Here is a 7434-nt window from a genome sequence, read left to right on the forward strand (position 1 = left end):
ATGGATGGAGGAGACTTACGATGAAGTGTTCTGGACCGTCCCCAATGAAAACGAGGGGATGTGGTGGGAACGTCGACATATCGAGCATCACCGTCTCTGAGGTTCCAAGGTTGAGATCGTACAGGTTCGTGTGACCGAAATGAATGGATGTCGAGTAGCGTTTCCTACAGATAAAGCGCTTCACATCCGATTGCATTTTCGTTGTCGACGTCATGGATCGTGTCGTTTTACTCAGCGATGTCTCCCCAGAATTTCCGAATAATACCAGCAGCAGTTTCAAAGTCCGTTTACCGCATCCTGTCTGACCTCTGTGTCCATGCCCGATCAAGGGTTGGATTTGAAAAAATTGTTGGATCCCGACCAAGACAGTTTGTTATCGACCTGGCACCGAGTGGAGGCCGACCGAATCTATACACAAACAGATACGGTTCACCGTGATGATCTCATTCGAAACCAATCCGCCATCGTCGATGGGATGGGATTCATAAAAGCTCCTTCACGCTATCTCAGGCGACTCTACTACACCCTCGCCGCCAATCTGTACTATAACATGCAAGATGTTGTATAACAAACTGTTATCCCTCGAAAATCTTCTTCCTCCCACCTCAGAAAAAAAACTCTTATCGTACGGTATCGCAAAGGAGAATTTAAATAAAATTTATCTTCTGCCGTTCAAAGCCACAAAAGAATATTCCAGCACAAAGTTATACACAATATCTTAGCCACTAACAGTATTCTATACAAAATGAAGAAGGTTGCCACCCCGTCCTGCCCTTTCTGTCCCTCTGATAGTCAAAACATACATCATTTGTTTATTAGTTACCCGTAGGCATCTTCTTTTTGGGACAAGTTCCAGACTTGGTGTTCTACTGTACGTAACACGCATATACTTCTCTCCGAACCAGGGGTATTATTTGGAGTTACTCGTCCCTGTATCTCATAATGCTAGGCAAATATTTTCTATACATTAACGCGCTAAATAATACTAAATTCGTTTGCAGCGACTTTATCTTATTGGTGCAAGATAAAATGGAAACAGGAAAATACATTGCGGCCATGCTGAATGGTGAAAGGGAATTTCAACAAAAGTGGAAATTATTTCTCACCAGTTAAGGCGTGCCTATGAAGTATATCGTAAGTCTTCTAGTAGCGTAATGTGTAAGAAGGTTAGCCCATAATAAGTAAATGAAATAATCAAATATAATACATTTTTTAATAATAATAGATAGTAACTATAATCAACGTAAAAAGCGTATGTGAACATCGCACTTAAGGCTGTACGTAGAGTACTGTAAATTGGTTATATGTAATGCTTAGAATGTATCACAGCATGTAGACATTGTATTCACAATGTGTAGATATGTAAATGGATAGTTTCTGTCCTGTAAGTTTTGTGTAATTGTAATTGTTGTGAGAAAATAAAAAAATTAAAAAAAAAGAGCTCTCCTTCATCAGATGGAATGGCAGAGAAACACGATGCTCCAAAGCATTAGAGGTGGGAACGTGCTCGACCATCAACGGGTGACGTTTCGTTGGGAAGAAGAGGATGCCGTGATGGAGCGGAAGATCTTACGCGATACTATCTCATCCGACATCCGATTTATCATTCAGAAACATGTGGGTTTAGGCTTAGGATGGTTGACGAAAAAGAAGGATGGATCCTACGACTTGGGACCCAATCTCGAATATTCCCTCTACGACAAGGATCCCAGAAAATGACCCTTGTGAGTTCGACTGAGTGGCCTACAAATCGTCTGTGGTCCATCCCTACCGGATCGGGTGACGATCTCCTCCTGAGTCAGGCCGTCACCCAGACGTCGAGAACATTGCTCTTGTATTCGGATGTGGTGAACAGTAACATCGTGGGGGATGCGTTGCACCCTTTAGTACGAGAAGTCTATTACCGGCAAAGTAGTGTGGGCACCGTGTATTTCGCACCTGTACACATCCAATGGTTACCGTTATGTCGCCCGTACTCGGACTTGATCAATGTTAGTTCGGCCGAGAGCAGTGGACGTCTGGTCGCGTTTGAAAAAGGCAAGACCATCGTCACCTTTCAATTTCGTCGTCGTGAGGCACACAAATAAAATCCAGAGGAATTGTTTAAGATCGCTGCGCCCGTGGTCTTGGAATCGTTGCAATCGGGACTTCGTATGGCTTCCAGTGGGAAATCCCTAGGTGTTGTTGGAGAAGTCATCGGACAAACCTTGAAACGAGGAGTCAAACGGAAAGCGGGCGCGCTGGTCAAAGCTGGGGTGAAAGCGGGAGGCCAGCACGGCTATAAAAAAGCCAAACGCAAAGTCTCGGACATCTTTGGTCGAACATGAACACGTATGTGGTTCAATCGCGTCCACGTCGTCAACGGGCGTTAAGTCGGTATCAGACGCCAGGTTCCGGTATTAAAGGCACTGACCATCCACGTCAGGTTGGTTGAGCAGAGTGGTCTCACGACCTCCTCAATACGCCTTAGTCCCGTTCTTGACCCGAAGATATCAAAGAAGACGAAAAAAGAAGAAACGATGAGTTTGGGCGTGTTTACAGTCCCCTCGGCCAACGTGACCGTGCAAGGGTATTACAACGTGAAGTACAGTCGATCCAGTATGGGGATCACGTTCATTTCCTTTTCGATCCCAGCCTTGGACGATTTCGTCGATTTGAACCGGAGTTTTTGGAAGTGGAATTGAAATTGAATTCGGCATTGACGAATGGCATCGAGGGCGATGCCAACGCGGCTTCAGATCGCGACGATACCCGATTTGTCTACGTGACCAACAATCTGGGTCACACGCTCCTCAAACAGATGAATCTACGGTTCAATGGCACTTTGATGAGCGAACAGATCGATACGTATGCTTACAATGCCTTTTTGGAAACGGTGCTGAATTACAGTTGAGGGGGACACCTTGCCGGCGCCTCAAGGTTGTGCGAATTACTTGAACGTGACAGAACATTTAACTGTCGGTGGAGCCACCGATGACATTTGCACAAGCCGGCAATGTCCGTTTGGAAACCGATTTTCGTGCGAACCCTAACAAGAACCTCACGGTAGTAGTATGGGGTGAGTTCAGGAATGTGTTCCAGATCGACGACAAGGGCGGGATTCTATATAACGTGCGTATATGAACCCCAAGGACAAAACATGGAATCTGTGCCATTGAGTGACATGGCCCTTCGTCATCTGGCATTGGACGATCCCATCCTGAAACATGTCTTTCACAGCGCACATCCTTCCGATGGGTTACCATTCTGTTGCACCCGCACAACGCAAGGCGCCTACATCATGAACGCGGATCAACTAGGCGAACTCGGAAAACATTGGTTAGGACTCTGGACGGAAGATGGAGCATGTAAAGTCATGGAGAGTTACAGCTTACCTCTCACCACCTATCAGGCGCCGGGTTTTCGCGACTGGTTGGCACGATGCTCCCCGGTATGGCGCAACGATCAGACCTTACAAGCCTTGAACAGTACGGCCTGTGGTCATTATGCTTTGATGTTTTTAAAAGAACGAGCCCCACGCAACGCAACCGGGCCATTTAAAATAAGTGTACCCTCTCGTCCTTTCTGACTTTCATCATGATACTTATGCCCAATAGTACGATGATTGAATGTCGGGAAGTGGCAAGACGCAATTGACCGAAGCTCTCTTGACGGAAGGCACCATGTTCGAAGAAGGAAAGACACGACCGTGTCATTACTATTACCCCATATGGCAACCACGGCTCGATGGCATGAAACGTCAAGGCATCCAGTTTCATGAAGGGATCCCTGAAGTCGCTGATCCTTAAACATGGTTTCCTCAAGGTGGGGTGCTTGTCTTGGACGATCTCATGGACAAAGGAGGGAATGACAAAGGCGTGTTGGATCTCTTTACGTGAAAATCACATCATCGAAACATTATGGTCTTGTACTTGTGTCAAGATCTGTTTCCACCTGGGAAACTTGCCAAGACCATTTCGCGCAATGCGCATTACGTGATCGTCTTCAAGAATCCCAGGGATGAGATGGGATTTCGCGCATTGGTTCTCCAAGTCTTTCCGGATTGATGGCGAGACATCCTCAAACTCTTTGTTGTGTGCACGCAACGTCCCTAGTGGTATCTCATGATCGATCTTCATCCTGCCTTCGACGACCGATTCTGGTTCTTCATCCATGTGACACGTGCGGGACGGTCCGACGGTGGTGTACGAACGACAATGAGTTCCTCTATCTGCAGTATCGCGCTCTCTTGCATGTTGGGCAAAGACAAACGATGTAAAAGGATGGGAGCTGCACTTACCACATGACCCCCGTGAAAACATGTGATGTTACAAAGAAGAAGAAAGTGCGTGATCCGACGTTTAGGCGTTCAAAAACGACAACAATGCGGAGGAATCCTTCCGTTGTTAGCTTTGGTAATTCCTGGTGTGATTGTGGCAGAGAAGTGGCAGCATTAGGAGGTGTGGGAGCCGCGGCCGGTTACGCCGTCAAAAAAGGGTTGGAAGCAGCCACCTGACGACGAGGTCGGCGTTAAGTATAAAGGGAACCTGTCCAAAAACCAAGGTTCATCTCATCATGTCTTGGCGAATCGGACGTCAACTCTCGTTTCTTCGGAGTATTTTGAAAGCAGCAGATCATCAGACACGTCGTGAACGATTGCAAGCGGTGAATGCGGATCAGATCAATGCTTTGAGCGAATTGGTCATGAACACGCTCCGTGGACAGATTCCCGTATCGTCGTCCACCCTGACCAAGTTACGACCTCATCATCAAGCTTTGAGAGAGATGACCCGTCCTAAACATTCCTTTAAAAAGCATCGTCAGATCATGATGAGTCGGGAAAGTCGTGGTCTTTGGCAAGGTTTGAACACGGCGTGCAACTATTGCCTGCGAGGTGGACGAGTTTTTAGTCCATAAACGAGCGTCGGTGGGTCATGAGACGTCATTGTGATCAAGTTATGGCAAGGATTTCATACGGTCTGTCATCATTGTGCCTGCAACATGGACGATGAATGGTGTGATAAGTGGACGTACGGTCCTCCTTCGATTTGTGCGATGAAAGATCAGATCCGACATCTTCGACATCACGAACGCGAACAATGCGAAATCATACGTCAATTGACCGACCAACTTCAAGAACGGAATAAAGACCAAAGTCAACTGGAACGAAAGCTGGGCGATCTGAAAAATCAAGTACGTCAATTGAACGGGCATTTGGAACGAGAACGTCAAGAGAAAAAACCGTCTACTATAAAAAGGAGGCATCGCATGAATGTTGGGACACGCTACGATGAGCGGTAACCACGAAGTCATCCCTGGGTTTCAAAAACGTGTGTTGGTGGGTCTGGAACGGCTCCGTCAGTTGGAGCAAGTGTACAAGGAACGTTTGACAGAAAATTCTCAAGTGACCAAAGCCGCGCGTCTGGCTGCCAGAGAAGCCGCCCTTCTTCTCATGGCAGAGGATATCCTGCCTTCCATGAAAGAGGCGTTGGTCAAACCTTTGTCGCACAAAGTGCGTAACTAGTCCAGCTGCTATGGACCAAAAAAACAGCTAATTGTTCACTTTTGTGATTAAAGCATAAAACTCTGCCCGATTACTAACATCCCTAATATTAACATTTCTGGATATTGAGCCAAGCCAAATTCACCACTGGACTCGAGTACTGCACAGGACTCAAAATAGCCTACATGAAAGCGAGGCTTGCAATAGAAACACCTTCTTTGAGGTGATTTCTTCAATAAAATGTCTAGATAATGTTAAAAAGGTAAGACAGAAGTCATTTGCTTTGTTTTAAAATAACTTTTTAAGGATTAAACCACTGCAAGAACCGTGTACGATCAAAACTTGCTCTACGTTGGATCAAAATAGATCGTGACCACACCAAAAAAACTTTTAAAATGGAAAATATACTGCAAAGGTTGGTCAAGACAACGTGAACATAGGCGTTGTTACAATATTTCGGCTGGGCAACACCAGCCTTCTTCAGGTTTATTGAATGGATAAATGTTTGTTACAAGATCTTTATTTTTACCGGAAATGACATAAAAAGGCTACGTGATGGGTAAAATTAGTAAAAACGGAAATGCATAAAAAAGAGGAAAGAGAATAATACATGATAACAAGATAAAAGAAACAAAAGAAAATTAAAAGGTAGCTAAACTAAATTGCATTTCATCTCTTCTGTTAAGCCCTGCAGGCTCCAGTGTTTTTCCTCTGTGCATGAGGAATGCCTCACGAGCCTTTCTGATGGAGTCACGGCTAGTGTGCAGTCGTTCGAGCGGTATGAAGATCATGTGATCCTCCGCGAGACCACTGGTCAGGAAGTGTCGTGAAACCGCAGTGGGGGTATAACTACAAAAGGGTTCATTGTGGTCACGTGACGATTTCCCCCAATATTTCTGGGCATTATGGGAATTATTATGTTCAAAGCTTCTGTCCGTGTGTTTAATCGTGTTCCGGGGAAAATTAGATTCTTGAACACTCTTACTAAAGCTGAAGAACTTTAACGTTTTTTAACCTCGTGAAATTTATCATGGAGCCGGATTCCTTTCCGTTAAAACATAGAATGCTTCATGGAAACGAGCTAAGAAAGATACAGAAAATTGTGTAAAACTCGGCCCTCTTTTTTTGGAAAGATTGAAAGAATGAAATGTTGCATTGCCGAATCGCCTACATATAGTATTGTCTTGTATTTTGATTTTGATGGACTACTACGTCCCCTTGAAAGCTGGGTCCTAAATCCCAGTCTCCCTGCAGTATTCAAGATGGCTGCACCCTTGTGGAACAACAGTTATTACTGGTAAGGAATTAATTGTTTTAACATGATTTAGAGTATTATTTTGATAAGAAAATATTGAATAGTTAATGCATTTCTGTACAAGGATGAGTTGAACCCCTCTCTAGTTGTTTGACAAGTTTCAATATTTTTCCAAACTTTTTTAAATTTCACTTATATTTTTGACGAATTCTCATGAATTGGTAAAAGTGCATCATTTGTCAGAAAAGCAAAGGCGAACCCTTACAATGTCTGGCAGTTTCTAAAAGAAAGGATGCAGGTGCTGGATACATTTTATTCGATAAAAATCTTGAGGAATTCCAAAAGCTTGGAATCATTCCTACTTTTTTAAAGATTAGTTGCTGAGACGAAGGACAGGGGATAACGCAGACTCTGTCAGATAGAAAGGCTTCTTGGCACAAATCCTGTAGGGACCTTTTTAGCAATGCTAAACTAGAGCGTACAAAGAAGAGAAAACTGGATGAAATAGAGGATACAGAAAGAGACGAAAAGGACGAAAAATCAGCAGCGGAAGAAAGCTCTCATTTCAACCCCGTTAAAAGTCGGAGATCTAGCCAGCCGAAGTGTTTATCAGAAAACCATTGCTTCTTTTGTGATCAAACAGATAACCTTAGAAATCTCCACGCTGCTTCTACATTTAAAGTTGATCAGAAAGTGA

The sequence above is a fragment of the Montipora capricornis genome, chromosome 8 (assembly GCF_036669925.1).
Source record: "Montipora capricornis isolate CH-2021 chromosome 8, ASM3666992v2, whole genome shotgun sequence".
Taxonomy (NCBI): domain Eukaryota; kingdom Metazoa; phylum Cnidaria; class Anthozoa; order Scleractinia; family Acroporidae; genus Montipora; species Montipora capricornis.